This window comes from Colossoma macropomum, unplaced genomic scaffold (assembly GCF_904425465.1).
Source record: "Colossoma macropomum unplaced genomic scaffold, Colossoma_macropomum, whole genome shotgun sequence".
In the NCBI taxonomy this organism is placed as follows: Eukaryota; Metazoa; Chordata; class Actinopteri; order Characiformes; family Serrasalmidae; genus Colossoma; species Colossoma macropomum.
In genome coordinates, this window is record NW_023494792.1 from 20676811 (window position 1) to 20694002 (window position 17192).

The following is a 17192-nucleotide window of genomic DNA, read 5'->3' on the forward strand; positions in this document are numbered from 1 at the left end:
TATTAGACCTCGTCACATTCCTCTCCATCAAAGCTTCGGTGAGATAGGGTTGTACTTCTCTGTGTTATTGGCACAAAAATTAAATATGCTTACTGAGGTGGCAAAATCAGTTTTTCAGAGTAATATGTTATTGAAGTTGTGGAGGAGAAAAAAATTATGAATTATTGACGAATTTTAAATGATCATGTCCATTTGACAGCAATCTCACCTACATTAGCCTTGTAGCTCCAATGCTAAAACTAAAGAAAGAAAAACAAACTGAGGACATTAAACATGTCTTGGCTGATCGACTACATTTGGGGTATGGAGAAAACTGTGTAAATTTGATTTTCCACCAAACTGTCACTTTAAGCTGAAAGCCCTTTCACTCCAGCACTCTAAATTGAAAATGTGCAGTTTAATCTGTGAAGACGTATCATGGACACTTTAATAGCAGGCGTTTATTGAAGAGACACTCCACTCACCAAGTATACTCATCACAATGCTGACTGCTGAGAGAAAGAGTGTGTGTTTGCGAGAGGGAGAGAGAGATTAATGTGTTCTAAGCTTCAGCAGTGGTTTCTTTAGCTCTCCTCTTAGCAGCTCTCTGAGCTGGAGAGATGGAGAGGGTGATGTGTGCAGCTCCAGCTTTGTGTGCTTCACTTGGGTGATTGGCTAGAGTTGTAAAAATGCATCAATCTGATCAATTTTGGATCATTAAAATCGATTATGACAGATTATAATTAGTTTAAATAAATTATAAATTCTCATTTATGATACCAAAAACATTGAACTGTTATACGTAAACTACATAGCTACATTACACAGCTAACAACACCACATCACACACTGTGATTGAGAGCTATTTCAGGATAGATTTATTCTGAGATCGGATCAAGTTCATTCTTTTTTCCCTTCTCATTACTGATACTTGGTATCAGATAAGGGACATCACAAATATATACATAGGCCTTTACTGTTACTGTCTGAACAAAACCTCATGTCTCCAAAAAGCAACTTTACAGGAGAAGGAAAAAACATTTTTAAATTTGAATGGAAGATGATGAAACAGGCTTTTATTCTAACTGATTTTGGACCATTTCTATTGCTCGATCCATCATGAAATTTTGAGTGTGAACAGCAGCTGGCATTTTCAAATTATGTAAAGAAGTTGAAACCAGCCAAAATGGGGATACATGGCTCTGCTCCGAGAGTGCCAATGTATAGCTCTACGTGATATTGAGCTGAGCAGAGCTGCGCAGCTGTGGCTGCCTCTGTGGGCCTGACTGTGAGGAGAAAGCCACGGCACCTCAATAAACATCTCTGATGACTTTCTTGTGCGTCTCTCGTGGAAAGAAATTCAACACTGGCATTTTGAGGAGATGGTTAACCTTCTGTGGATGTCCAGGGACTGCAGCTCCACCCAGATAAGTTTAAAGTCCTACTCCCAGGAAGGGACACTTCGATGGATATTTGAAAACATGCTGTAGAGTCCTGGCAGGTCTAGAGGGGGTATTGGATTGCAGTGCCGTATAGTAGAAGATTCCGGTTTCATCCCCCTAGACTAGGTATGAACGTGTGAGGGAGAAGTCCAGACCTGCGGCTAGACAATTGTTGTGGCTCAGAGCTATAGAGCAAACTCAGCTCAACCAAGGACAAACAGGACAGAGAGAGAGAGAGAGAGACAGAGAGAGACAGAGAAAGAGATATACTCCAGAGGGCAATATAGACAGGAGTTTGGTCATCCTGATGAGATTAATTTATAAAAATGATAGTTTAGATTAGTCTTTAGTCTTTTTTCTCCTTTATTTCAGTTTGTCTGTTTGTTTATTTGCCCTCCTGCTCTTCTCTTTTCCTTCATTCTAATCTTGACAGCATTATTGGACCAACAATAATGACTTTTACCAGCTGCCCTTAACCTTCTTCGGTCTCTATACTGCCTGCTCATATAACTGTTTGGTCCCTATAGGAGAGATTTTCTATGTTCTAAGCATTATTTACAGAATTCTGGTTGTAACAAAAGTGGGTTGTGCTCAGCTTAGACACGCCTTCAAAGCACTTTTTTAACATGCACATTATAAAAGTATATGGACACCTGATCATCACACCTATATAAACTTAGAAATGATAAATTCCATTCCAAAATCATGGGCATTAATCAGCCCCCTTTGTGGGTGTAACAGCCTCCACTCTCCTGGGAAAGCTTCCCTCAAGATTTTGTAGAGTGTCTGTTGGAATTTGTACCTGTTCAGTCAGAGTTTTTTATGAGGTCAGGCACTGATGTTGGACAAGAACCCCAAAGGTGTTCAGTGGGTTTGAGGTCAGAGCTCTGTGCAGGATACTGGAGTTCACCCACACCAAACTCTTCAAACGATGTGTTTATGAAGCTCACTTTTTTCCATCCATCAAACTGCCAGATAGCAAAATGTAATCGATCATTCCAGAGAATGTGATCTTATATCACATAGTGATCTTAGGCTTGTGTGTAGCTGCAATGGAAACCTATTTCATGAAGCTCCTGACGCACAGCTTTTGTGTGATGTTGCTTCCAGAGGCAGTTTGGAACTAAAGTATGCCCCATTTTATGCACTACATGCTTCAGCACTCTGTGAGTTTGTGTGGTCTACCTCTTTGTGGCTGAGCTGTTGTTGCTCCTACATGCTTCAAATTCACAATAATAGCACTTACATTTGACCAGGGCAGATCTAGCAGGACAGACGTTCATTAGAATTCATTAGAATTTCATTAACTGACTTGTGGCAAAGGTGGCATCCTATGACAGTGCCATGTTTTAAGTCACTGAGCTTTTCAGTACTACTACTACTGCCAGTGTTTGTCTATGGAGATTGCATGGCTATGTGCTTCATTTTTTACAACTGTTAGCAATGAGTCTTACTGAAACACCTGAACCCAGTGTTTAGGAGATGTGTCCACATACTTTTGGCCATATAATGTATCTCTTTAGAAAATGCATCAAGCCTGGCCTTGGACCATACTGCAGAGTCAATGGTGAATGACTATTGAAAATGCTTTACAGTCCAGACTGGGGCCTAATCTGGGTCAGGGGAACTAGCCAGATCACTGAAAAAGTGAACAATTGAGATCAGCCATACAGAATGAGCTTATGATTGCCTCTGTATCATTATCCCAGTCAGCGATTCCTTACATAGCAACAGGAAAACACGGCAGTCTGAATAGCCCAACTTCACAGCCATTTGTGAGCATAGAAACAGGTGCCTGTGCAGTGAATTAGCTCTGTGTGTGGCCCAGGTCAAATCAGACGCCTGCAGGCTTAAATATCACTCATTTCTTAGTGCCCTCAGTCTGCTGGTGGAACTTATTCCCCCTATTCTCTGTCTCTGTCTCGCGCACTCTCCCCATCTGACTCAGTCGGACTTCACATCCCCCTGCGTCATGGCTGGGTGTCGGTGGGTCGCGCGGACTGGTATTAAATCCTTAATGAAGTCTGGTGAAACAGACCTGCCGTGCATGCGTGTGTGTGTAAGAGACAGAGAGTGTAGCGTACAGTTATAATTGCATCCTGTCTGGAGATGGGAGAGAACCTCCTGTTCTGGGCGCCACTGTTTGATATGAGAGAGCCATTACTAGAGGCAGCCCTTAATGGAGGCAGCGGGCGATGAAGAGAATTACTTCAGAGCCGTTTTTAATAGAGGCGGGATGGTGTGCGTTTGCCCGTGAGTGACGTAAGATTCCCACTGGGCAAGCGAACCTATTTCAATATTAATAATTACTCCAAATTCGGTTGATTTGTTTAAAAGAAAGTAGGCTTTTCAGTGAATTAGCAGCCAATTTACCTGAAGTCACCTTGAAGATTAATTACATCGTTGATGGCTTTTTGTAATTTCAGCTCAGTTTTCAACACTGGCAGCTTCTCGCACCAATGTGCATTCCAACTTGAAAGCGGCTGACAATTTTGTAGTGGTTTTATTATTAATAGAATTTTAGATTAATATTTAAGAGGAACAATTCAGTAGGAAATCTGCTAGAACAAAAAGCTGCACCGCAATCATCTGTTTGTCTGCTTGTAAAAGTAAACGTAGGTAAACAATTCTTGGCACAAGGTTGTAGGAAAAAACACTTTAATTGGTATAGAACCTTTGCATTTTGTGGAAGGTCTTTGAACTTTAAAAAGGTTCTTTACACTCGCACTTCTTGTTTACACCTTTTCAAAGCTACTCTATGTAAGTTTTGGGGGTTTGGAGACCTCTCTGGTGGAAATGTGTAATTGCATCCAACATGCATCAGAACATTTTGTAATGCCGATTGTTCATCAGACTCTTAGCAGATGATTACGAGTGTGCTGAAAGAGTATTCAAAGAGAACTTAGTCAAAACTTGGTGAAGGCCATGTCTTCTGAGGATGTAAGTCAATTATCTACTGTTTTCATCATATGTTCATCAGTGTAATGTTGATTTTGCATTTGAGACCTAAACATTGAGCCTGCATCTGACCTTTTTGAGCCTGTACATGCGATGTTTATACTTAAAGAGGTATGACATGATCCAAAAAACCTCCTGCAAATGACCTGAGACCTCTGACTTTTAAATGACTATTTCATGCTTTACAGGGCTACTCACAGCACATGCACACCATATTTGTCTGTGTTTTTCTCATAACTTACTAATGCTACTTCTTTCAATGTTAATAACAATAATCTGCAGCTTTAAATATGCATCCACTTAAAAAATCTTAAGGAACCAAATGGTTTTCTTCAGTGGCATCACTCCTTTTGGCAGCTTTATTTTTAAGAGTGCACTCACTAAACCATGCTGCTTTCAGGTTAGGTTGACTGCAATAATGATGTTTATGAGCCATAAGCAGGCATACACCATAGTGTTACATTGATTAGGCTTATCAGTGCCACTGATGTTATTGACATGATTTTTTATTAGAATTTTCATAATCAGCACTTTATTTATCTTAGAAATGAACACAGTGTTATCTTAACCATATCATTCTTTTCATAAGGGGCTTTGCATCTAAAAATACATGAACAGAGGGGACAAACAAGGGAATAGAGAGCTGTCTTTTGAAAGAATGTTTGTGGGTTCTAGCTTATAAGCTGTAGGAGGAGAAGTGTTTAGTAATTTGGAGAGGAACAATAATAAGCGCCATTCCTCACTCCTGAGTGAGGCTCACAAGAGGGTTACAAGCTCAATTTTCAGCAGTTATATAGCCTGGAGTCCAGGAGAGTGTAATCAGCCTGGGCGCTCTCTAAGTGAGAGAGATAAAAACAGATGAAACTCTCAACAGTATACCAAAGTACTCCAGAAATAGTACTGTGTCCCAAAACATAGTATACATTATTAATATATGAAAAGTACCCAGATAGCACACTCTATCCATGAGATGTTCCACACTTAGTTGAATATTGTACTAAGTAAGGAGGGAAAAAAGTTAGTGTAGTGGTCCACACCGCAAACATGGTCAATAGCACTACAATGCTGTATAAGCAGCTATTTCAAAGCATCTTGAGGGAAGCATGCTTGCTTTCACACTGCCAGACTGGTTAGTGCTACAGGATAAGAGAGATTCATGTCCCATTTCATTACTGTCTTTAGCTTGCCCTCTTCATTTCCCTTTAGGGAATCCCTGTTGCCATCTTAAGAGCCATTCCTTTTCCATTATCAACTCAAGTGAGGTTTATTAGGTGACCCCTTGGTGGGCCATGTGATCAGTCAACATACCTGTAGACTTCAAGTTAAGAACTTGCCCAGAAGGCATTATAATGTGATGTAACTTTGTTTTTATAAAACACAAAGTGTAAGAAGATAAAACATTTGAACTGCTACATCCAAATTGGGTTTATGTTGCCAGCTATTCCATGTATACATCACAGCAGATGGCACTTTCGTTACTTTTTGAGCTTGTTAGCAAGCTTATATTTATTTGGGTAACACTTTACTTGAACCCTACATAACACTTAGTAGCCATGCCATGAATATATTATGGCTGATGTCATGTATAACACATAACAGTGTCATGTTACCATATTACCATTAATCATTCTGACAGATGCCATGATAATTTACATCATTACGGCTAACTAGAGTACACTGCAAAAATTAGCATGTAGCATTAACTGTCATAACATCAACCATCATGAAATCTATCATGACATTTACCAGTTTGTGAGTTTAGACCATGCCTTCAACATGGTGATGGTAGTATAAGGGAAGACTGATTGAGGGAGGTGGGGAGAGCTCTGAGAACTTGGGCTGGAGTTCTGGGCAGCTTCTGCCTGTAGCTAGAAGACCAGACCCCCCCACGTAGCTGCAGTAGGACTGATGTGGGATTGTGGAACAGGGAGGAGATGAGGCGGTGGTGGGGATTGCGAACGCTTCGTCTTGGGAATGGAAGGTGAGGATGCGAATTTAGAAGATGTTAGACTGGATGAAGGAGGGATTTCAGGCATGTCCCTCCTCCCAAACTTCAGTTATAACATAACTACATTAATGGTAACATGACATTTTTATATAACTGGACAATCTGTCATAACTCCTGACAGCATATGATATCAGCTATTACATGTTTATGACATGTTTATGGTTAATTCAATGTTATGTAGCAGGGTTCAAGTAAAGCATTTCCATTGTTTCTCTCACTTAATATTAGTGTAATTGTAGTTTGAAAAATTCAAGGTGGTAAATAGCAAAGACATTACTTAAAATGGTTGCTACTAAGTGCAGCATTTTTATTAAAGAGAACATATTCTATATAACACTGCTCAGTGCCAATATTCAGTGCCATCACCTTTAAAGGACACATCATTTGAGCATTAATTTCACTATTTTACCACAGGCCACTAAACCACTAAAAACAAGCATTAGGAGCCATTATACTCATAGAGAATGATTAAGTCCATTAAGGAACCTTTGAGGGTTACCATCAAAAATTATCATAAAACATAAACACAGGGCATTACCATCAAATTACCATTAAAATCCATGAGACAGCAGTGGGAAGTGACACATGGCAGCACATTATCATTATCAAATTAGATTATCTATCAGGAACCATTAGAAAAAAATTTCAAAGGCTTGCCATTTTACTGATTACAGAGCACTATGAAAACATGAAATTCTAAAAGGATCCACTGGAGATCTTCAGTTATTTATAATGTTAGGTATGTATGTATGTATGTATGTATGTATGTATGTATGCACTGAGGAGTTTAACTTTGTAGATGTGTTGGGCAAAAGTTGATTATAGCACAGGACATGACTGCTGTTATCTTCAAGTATTTAGAAACATTAGTAACCAAGGTTAGCTTACAGTCGTCTGTAGAAGTTTGAACATACCTGAAATGTTTGAACATTAACACATCCTCTACAGAGAGCACACTCAAATAAGGCAGTGTTTTGCAAATTAACAGCACAATTTCTATATGTCTGCTGAATTTAACACACAAAACATAACATAAAATGTGTCATAACTTCTGTATATGTACATGCAATATGTTAAACTCAGCAAATAAACAGTAGTTGTGTATTAAAATGTGCAGAAGTGTGTTCTCTGAAGAGGATGTGTCACTTGGAAAAACAACAAAACGTCATTTGACCAGGGGTGCAAAAACATTTGCATACAACTATATCCTTACTGAAGCAGCTGGCAAATCACCAGCTAGGGATAGTTTATTTGCATGAAAATAGATAAATACAGAACCAAACTGAATGTGTGGATTTCTAACTACAGAAATCTAAAATCAAATCTGTTTCTGTAAGGCTGTATTTTGAGTACACTGGCATACTGAGAAAAGAGAAACTGACAGTACAGACGCTGCACTTAGGACAGCAAAATACAGAGTACAAACTGAAGTTAACCAAAGGAAGGAGCAAACCGTAAAACACTGTCAAAACAATAGACTCCACTACCACAACAGAGAAAGAACTACTCGTACCAAACATACTGAACCCACACAATCCATATAATTAACTCAGAGACAACCTGTGATCGGAGTAGGAGCAGTGCTGCGCCTGGGTAGAGCAGGAGTGGAGAACTGGCGCTGAGTGGAGCTGACTCTGAGCGGAGACATGAAATTAACAGGCACAATTAGAGTTCTGTCAATCTGTTGTAGACAAGTGGTGTTTGCAGAAACACATTTTGGGTAGGCCTGTGAAAAGTAGGAAGGCCAACTTGATAGATACAATTTCTATGTGCACTATGTACTGCAATGTCATAACGTCAGGCTATAGCCTATAGCTGACAGCAGTGCAGTCATCATTATACCTTTTCCGATGCTTCCACCCTGATTCAAAACAATAGCAAGATTCAGCTGACATCAATCAGAATGCTGCGTTCACATAAACCCCTCCAACACTTCACTTCACTAACCAGCAGCTCCTTTCATTCTAAAGAAAGCGCTCACCAACCAAGACAACATGATTATTAAGTTAAAAGCAGACAGCTGAGATGTACAAAGAGGGAAAACAACACAGCAAACTTAAAAACCTAACCTAACCTTTGCTAAAACAAATTGCCACAGCGGGCATGAAAATGTTTTCTGCCTAAACTGAGCAGGTACACAAACTAGAATAAAGCCTGCTGACTTAGCTAGCAATGTTATGAGTGGTCTAAATAAAAAATGTGTTATGGGATTTGCGTTTTACAGGTATAATCATAGTCTTGTCGCTGTTTCCACAGTTAAATCTTAAAAAAAAAAAACTTTAGAAACTACCTAAGGATCTTGGTGTTCTAATGCTAGTTACAAGTAGAGTGTATAAATTCAAAAAATATATATGTTTATATATAAATGTTTATAACATTTATATGCATTCAATAGCACGCTCTGATTGATGACACTGTCTATTCTCATAATGCTGTGGGCCACCATTTTCAAACTATACACAGCTGTGCAGTGTGAGAGTCAGCCAATAAGAGCCATCTCATTTGAATATAGAACCAAAGCCCAAAAAACAAGCCTTTCTACACAGATGAGAGGTTAAAACACACTATAGAAAAGCTGAATTAAAGTGTTTTTCCACACCACTCATCACAGATGTCTTTCAAAGAGCACAGAGGAGTATAATAAACTGAGAAAAATGAGCAAAATATCTCCTTTAAATGACTCATAATTCATTTGCATTGACCATCAGAACTCTAGCGTTCTGCTGTTAGTGTAATAGTAAGCAGCAGATGTCTTATAAATATTTATATATGTTGATTTTTGTCTCTTTACATGGCAAGATTAGCATATACCATACAGTAAAGAGTATCAGCAATCAGCGTCTACATGAGAAACTGAATATGCCTGTGTGTGTGTGTGCAAATATATGAAAATAAGATATATTAATAAATAAATATACATAATAAAGTAATAAGCTGTCAGTCAACTGAGCTATTAGGTAGCTACTCTGGATTGTTTTTGACAGTTTGTTTTGTTTTTGCAAAACAATACACCAGTTACAAATCACACTATGAGTCGCACGCCAAAAAAAAAGCTCTTGAATGCAAATGCAGTGTATGTTTTTCGTTGAGAGTGTAGTCTCAGTGCAAATCACTGTCTTCCTTGCTGAATCAGTAATGGCTGATACTATGGGACAAAATGGCCCTGCACACATAGAACTAACACTATTATGCAAATTTCTACAAAAAAGTGCAGAGCTGTATCCACACTGCAGAGCCATGTCTGGCCACCACCGCGACAACCAATCACTTTGGTAATTGTGGTATAATCTCCATGAAGGCCTAGACCAGCGATCATCAACCTCCCAACTGCATCTAACACACTCAGTCCAGATAAGCAGGTCTTCTGAAGAGATCGATGAGCTGAAATAGTTGTTGCAGATCAGGTAGATCCTGAAGAGGAGGTTTAGGAGGAGGCCCTGTGCTGTCACTGAAGACTGAGCATTACTCTTGGCTTCCTGCTGTCACCTTCCCATCACATTACAGCTCAATGACTGGGGCTGTGCTCTGATTGGTTAATGTTCTAATGGGCTCTGCATCAATTAGGAGGGATTGTGAGGACTGTTTGGCAGAGGTGACTGAGTGGATTAGGGCTCTACTCCAGAAGCCGGAACATGATAGAGCTGGAGGGTTTGGGGTTTGATCCCAGGATGAGCAGCAGGGATGTTGATGTAATGCCAGAAGGATCAAGTGTCCTTCCCCTGACCACTGCCATTGAGCGAGGTTTTTGACCCAGAGCTGCTCCGAGGAAGCTGGTTTCAAAGCCTGATCACGCATGCAAAATCCCTTAGATTCTAGGCTTATTTTTCAGTTTACTGTTAATGTCTAAAGGGCACATAGCCTATATTTTTCTTGTTTTTCATGTTTGTGTGGGTGTGTGTACCAAACACATAATTTTCTCTTTGTCCAGCTTTTTCAGAATTAAACAGGCTTTTTTGATGCTGTGCCTTTAAGACTAATATATACAAATTACCTATATTACAAATTGGCTAGGAACACAGGCTGAAATACTCGTTATGTTTGGTAGTGTTTCAGCCTGAGGGATAAAGCGATGTAAGCTCATATTTAAGTGTGATGGTTTTCATGATATCACAGAAACTGTTGGACTGTTTTGCAGCTTAGTTTCCATAGATGGACTATATATACTAGAGAGGGAATGGTAGGTTTTAAGACTTTAACCATGTTTACATTCTACATCAAAAAAATTTTAAAAAGTAAGGAAATTTTGTTTTTGCATGATGTGAGCCCTTGAAGATCTGTTATGTAGTAACTGCTATTATTTTTTTAGTAACTGCTATGTAAGTATATCGCTACAACAGCAAGAAATTAAGGTTTGGCTCTGCAGCTGTATCCTTAGAGATGAAGGGGTTAAATGTTACCCCACCTTCTCCAACAAAATAAATAAATAGTGATCAAAAGAGTATATGAGGTCATGCACATGATGTACTTAAGCGAGTGAAGTTGCCCTGATTAGTATGCATTTGGTGTGTGTTTAATTTGTGCATATTTGTCTAGGACTGGGGGGGGCTGTAACAAGGTGAGTGGGATATTAGCTCATGCACTGCAAGCAAACACAGCTGGGAGCAGCTGGGAATGAGCAAAGTGGATTTTCTCTCTCTCCCTCTCTTTGCTGCCTCAAATATCAGTCATTTCTCAGCGGTTTGGAGAAAAGAGAGGCATCCACCCCAACTTCCCCCTCCCATTTGTCTGTCTGTCTGTCTGTCTGTCTCTGCATATCATTGTTTAACACTGGGTTGTAGTCTGTTGATCTCTGTCTGCATCTCTTTATCATGACCCATAATAAATCTGTTCTATCTCCCCAACTGATCTTAGCTCTTCTGACATAGTCAGTGGAACTCTATTCGAATGGAACGCTAAAGGAACTCTATTCTATTCTATTCTATTCTATTGTAGTCTAGTCTAGTCTATTGTGATCCGATCTATTTTTTTCTATTCTGATCTGATCCTAGCTTATATATTCTATTCTATTCTATTCTATTCTATTCTATTCTGGTCTGATCCAGTCCTAGCTTATATGCTCTATTCTATTCTATTCTATTCTATTCTATTCTATTCTATTCTATGCTGAATCCTAGCTCATATGTTCTATTCTGTTCTATTCTTTGCTATTCTATTCTATCTATTCCGATCTGATCTGATCCACTCTATCGTATTCTGTTCCATTTTGATCTAATTTATTCTATTCTTTTCTATTCCGATCTGATCTATTTTATTCTATTCTATTCTATTCTGTTCTCTTTTATTTTGTGTTTTTTTTTTTAATTCTGTTCTATTCTCGTTTCCAGATGGTACTGCTCTAGGTGTAGCTTTAACTGGCAGCTGTTTAAGGGAAATTCATTTGAATGGTTTAAACATTTGAGCACTTGTGTAAGTGGTGGCGCTCAGCCAAGCAATGGGAAGACTGATCTTTCTCTTTCTCTCTCTCTCTTTTTCTCGCTCTCTCTCTCTCTCTCTCCCCCATCTCTTTTTTGCTGTTCTCCATGAAGGATGTGTTGGACATTGCAGAGTTATTCAAGATAACAAGAAGTGCAGCTATGCTAATGGTCTGGCACACCAAGCTGACTTCACACTCAGCTCATTTGTCAGCTTCGTCTGGGCCCGGATACATTTGGGAGAGCCGATGAGTCAGTCTGCTGTTGGGAATTTTGTTATGCCATCTTGAAATAAGTGCTCGAAACAGCAGTCGGTTCAGTGCTACAGTGACAGAGCGTTTGAGTCTGCATCTAATTGTAGTGATTATTATACTGTTTGCTTGAGTCTGTAAATCTCATAATAGCAAAAAGTTTGTAAACAAAGAACATAGAAAGGACTGGCAAGATGCACCTTTGCACTGTTTTGGACTTGAAGCTGTAATTTAAGGAGCATTCTTGAATAGCAGAGAGAGAGAGAGAAAGAAAGAGAGACAGAAGGACAGACAGTCAGACCAAGAGAGAGAGAGAGGTGGGAGGACTTTGAAGTCAATGATGGAAAGGGATGAATGGGGTTGGAAAGAGAGAGAGAGGGAGAGAGAGAGAGAGAGAGAGAGAAGATGAATGAAGAGATTCACTCCTGACAGTACCGTTCTCCTGAGAATTCCTCTAAAAGCAGTGGTTGCTTTATAGAGAGGAGTGAAGCCAGTGGAGAGACCCGGCTGCTGTGTTTTTGGCGCTGTGTCTGGTGTCATTGCCCGTAGCTAAGTGTGTGTGCGTGTGCAGTGCATGCATATATTTATTTGTGCCTTTGCTTGCAGCTTATTATGTTACTGAATTGCCATCTCTCTCTCTCTTTCTCTCCCTCTCTCTTTCTCATATGTGCACGTGCGCCTCTGCTCCTCGTTTTAAAAAGACACCCCTGAGAATATCCGTCACTCATCTTTTTCTTCACCAGCAAGCCTCACTGTTGACACTCTGTTGCTTTCCATCCCTCTGCCTCTTTCATTGCCACAGTCAGTCTTTTCCTTCCTCTCTCTTCCTCCCTCCCTCCCTGCCTCCCTCCCTCACTCACTCCCTCACTCTCTCTCTTTTCCTCATGTTATTCTACATGCTATTTTAAACCCCTCCTCTCCTCCATACTCCCACTCATTCTCTCTCTCTGTCTTCCCCTTTCTCTCTCTCCCTCTCTCTCTCCATCTTTCTAAAAATTTGATGATGCTTTTTAATGATAGATGAGTTGCCCTTGATAGCTTGTTCTTGCCTGTCAGAAACCGAGACTGCTCTGCATTCCCAGGATCCACTGTTTGTAAGTACAGCCTGCATCTGTGTGTGTGTGTGTGTGTGTGTGTGTGTGTGTGTGTGTAGACATGTGCCACTGTAGGCTGTGTGTGAACAGGCCTCATTTGGTGCTTCAAATATAGGCACTGTTTATTTTTACCTTCCTAAAAATATGCTTATGGAATGTACAAGCGTGTATGCGTCTATGCACGCAGGCATGATGCTGTAGCTAAAGCAGATTCCACATGACAGATTACACACATGAACACGTGCATATGAGTGTTCATTTTCTCTGCTAACTAGCTTAATATCACAAGTAGGATGTTTTTGTTCTAAGTCCTACATATATGAGGGTCAGCTGCTGACCCCAGTCAGTATGTCCTACTTTTGGCATTCATAAATTTGTGTACAAGTTCACCTGCATACAATACAAATGCAGAGGTCCAATCTGTCCAATACGCTGTCGTACAAGGTCAGGATAGTTGTGGAAATGTGTGTGTTTTGTATGTGGACATGGTTTAAGCCTTTGGCTAGGAATCATAACGGATCTGTCATCATGACATTTTCTGAACACAAGTGAAACATAAGTCAGGCAACAGCAGCAGCAGAAATGCTGGCTGTAGCACATGATGGTGATAAATGTGAGAGAAGATGATTTAGCTGATTTTTAGAGAGAGAGAGATTTATGAGGGCAGGAAGAGAGCTCACTAAGCCTGAGCTTCCCAAATGTTTCATGTGGGACTGATAATTGATGTTTTAATGGATAATTGGTGAAGCTTTCGGCTCCACTCCTCTTTTCAGCAATCAGTCACAGGCGCAAGGGACATCACAATGTTTCTCATTTCAGAGCCAATAAACGCAGCTAATATCGCTCCACTTACTGCTGCTAGACCCTCCACTCGTGACCTTCTCCAGTGGCATCAGTCAGATAATGCTGAGTGTGATGATAAATGCACAGATATTAGTGGGACTGCTTAACATTTTGGGTTAGCCAGGCTGTGTATAAAGCAGCATTGGCTGGAGGGTTTATACTGCTGGTCTAGGATCAGCTCTCCTTGCCTAAATCTTGCCAAGCAAAACAGCAAAACTGGTCTTGGGCCAACTTCTGCTGATACCAGCAGGGTACAATTTGCCCATAGAAAACCTGTTGTTTGTACTGTTGTGATTTCTATTATCCAGTGTTGTGTTTGATTATAGTTATTCAGTTTGGTATGGTTTACCTCATCAGCTGTAAGATTCTGGTGTATCCCAAAGCTGTATTATTTGGATCGCCTACTTAGGAATTACAGTATTTTTTCATTTTGGTGATTTTCATACACACCATACTGGTCAGAGACCACTCTCGTTATTTTACTTTTAGACAGAACAACTATTAAGTATAACTCATTCATTTTCAGGAGATTTTTCAGTGGAGATTACATGTAAGATAATCCACCTGCATAAGAAGAGGAAACTCAAAGGAAAAGAAGTGAAATAACAAAACTGAGTTTAAAAAGTTATTTAAAGATTTAGAGATAAAGCTCTAAAGATGAAACTCCTAAAAACAGTGCAGGACCTGGTAGACTGCCAAAACTGTCATGATTAGATAAACAGCACTTTAAGCTTTCTTCTCTGAGAGAGAGAGGAGAAAATCAAGCTCTACTCTTGCTTCAGATCTGAAAAATCCACAGCTGTTTCTGTCCATCCTTCCACTGTGAGAAGACAACTCAGTGATATGGGACTGAAAGGATGTCTCTGAGAGAGAGAGAAGAAAATCCACAAATGAAACTGCTGGTGTTCTTAGAACAATGAACTGACCACTCCACATTACAGACCTCAACATCATTGAGATTACGTTCATTAAGACGGTGAGAAGCACAACCAACTTCTAAGACTGAGTTTTGAAAGTGTGGAAAAACACACAGCAAAAACTCTGCAGATTTCTTTGACAAACTGAAAGCATCCTGAAAGTCTCGCAAAAAGAATGGAAGCTGTAATAAAGGCAAAAGGTGGACACACTAAATACTGAAATATGATGCTTTGGTGTAATTTTCTGTTAAATACAGTATATGCTTGACACTGTTTTACCGGAAGTGAAATAAATGAAGAGTGGTCTCTGACTTTTGCACAGTACTGTATGAAATGAGCCAGGTTTGATGCATAGCCGTAGTTAGTGTAGCGTGTTTTATTGGTGTGTGTATGTGTGTATGTGCTGTCCCCTCTAGCTGGGATTGACTCACGAGTATGTGGCTGTGTGTATTCTGACTGCCATCTCTGCGTGTCTTCATGTTTGGGCTGTGCGTCTCTGGCCGAGCCTCAACACCAGAAGAACTTTGTCCCTGAAGTGTGTCCTACACGCAGCTTGCTGTTAATTGCTTGTTCATGATTCAATTTGCATGCAATGTAAGGTGCAGTCCAACAGTTTCTGTGTGGATGCACACTGTCTTGGCTTGTCTGTTCCTCCCTGCATCTCCCTCTATTCCCCCTTCATTCTCTGGATATGCACGTGTAAGAATGTATGCGCTAGATGAAAGCGCAACGGGTCCTGACTGACATATAAAGTGAACCGACTCTATTAATAGACGCCCATACCCTTACACACTCCCATGCACATGCACACGCATACAGACATGAGCTGATTCAGCTGTAGTGTCCTTGCTCTAGGAGATTCCTGTAGCAACGTCAGTGCTCCACCAATCAGAGAACTGCCTTTTTCAGAGTGCTACAAACAGCCTTCCCTTCGCTGTTGGCCAAAGTGAGGCAAAGCTAGCCAAACCATTCATATGCTCATATACTCAAACCCTGCTGTCCTTTAGCTCCTGGACTGCTCCCTACTGGCTCAGGGACAACAGACAGAGCAGACAGAACTAGACGAGCCACATAAAGTCATAGAGGCCTTGGGTGATATCTTATACTGTCTGTTGATTACTAACACTAAACAGTCCACACCATGCTAAATGCTGGATGCAAGACATGCATTACATAAATGCATTAACATGGTGGCATGGTATTAACATGCTAATGCACTGTGGTACTTAGTTAAATGTCTGGGCGCCCCTGGTCAGATTACATGTTTTGTTGACATTCTAAGTAAATGTAAGTGAACACATCCCCTACAGAGAACACACTTCTGCACATTTTAATGTACAGTTACTGTTTATTTAATATGTGGCCTGTGCAAAAGTTATGTCATTTTATATTTTATGTTTTATTTTTTCCCATTTTGCTAAACTCAGCAAATAAACAGAAATTGCACAAAAAATTTAGAGGCGGTCAACATTACATGTCAGTAGAAAATAACAGGAATGCAAGAATAGCTAGCTAGCATTTTGAGACTCTTTTTCTTTGGCTTTCATATTTTGCAGTGATGGAGATTTGATTTTTAGTAATCTGTTTTGCGTTGACTTCCGCCCAGTGACCGCTGACATAGGCACCAGCGCCAACCCCAACTCCCCCGCAACCCAGAAGGATAAGCGGCTTAGAAAATGTGTGTGTGTGTGTGTTTTGCCTTGAGGAAGATCTGTTGGAAAACATCAGCTACATGATACTGGATGGCTTCTTTAAAATACATTGTCCATTTTTTTTGAAGGAAATGCTCTTAAAAGTAATTTAGAATTTATAATTTTTTTCTGTCTTAATTAGTAAATTAAAGAATTATTTTCTGTCTTATTAAATGAATGATCCATTATATAAATACATTTATTTTATAAACATTCCATAATTATTACATACATATTGAAGTGAGGTAAGTCTTTATATATGAATAATATGTACTGTTACATAAATTCTTGAGCACCTAATATGTGTGAAATTGTGTAGTATATACAGTGCTGTGCAAAAGACTGAGGTGCCTGAGAAAATGAGGTCAAGAAAGCTGTTTATCTGCTCAGTAAGTGTTTATTTGCATTAATATTAGATTGAATTTAAATGATATTAATGCATAAGTAGTGATTTTATGTATGTCAGTGTTTCCATTGAACCATTTCCTAATCTCTCCTCGTGGCAGCCCAGTATTATGTGTAGTGAACACCTGGTGTGGCTAATCAGGGCTTTATTAAAATTTAATGAAGTGTGTTGGTGACGGAATTCAATAAATCT

At 39.8% G+C, this 17192-nt stretch overlaps 1 protein-coding gene across 1 annotated transcript in view; it reads left to right on the top strand.

Annotated features, from left to right (window-relative positions):
- syt7a (synaptotagmin VIIa) overlaps positions 1-17192 on the top strand; it is a 129395-nt gene that overhangs the window by 63040 nt on the left and 49163 nt on the right. The gene's annotated exons all lie outside the window — the stretch shown is intronic.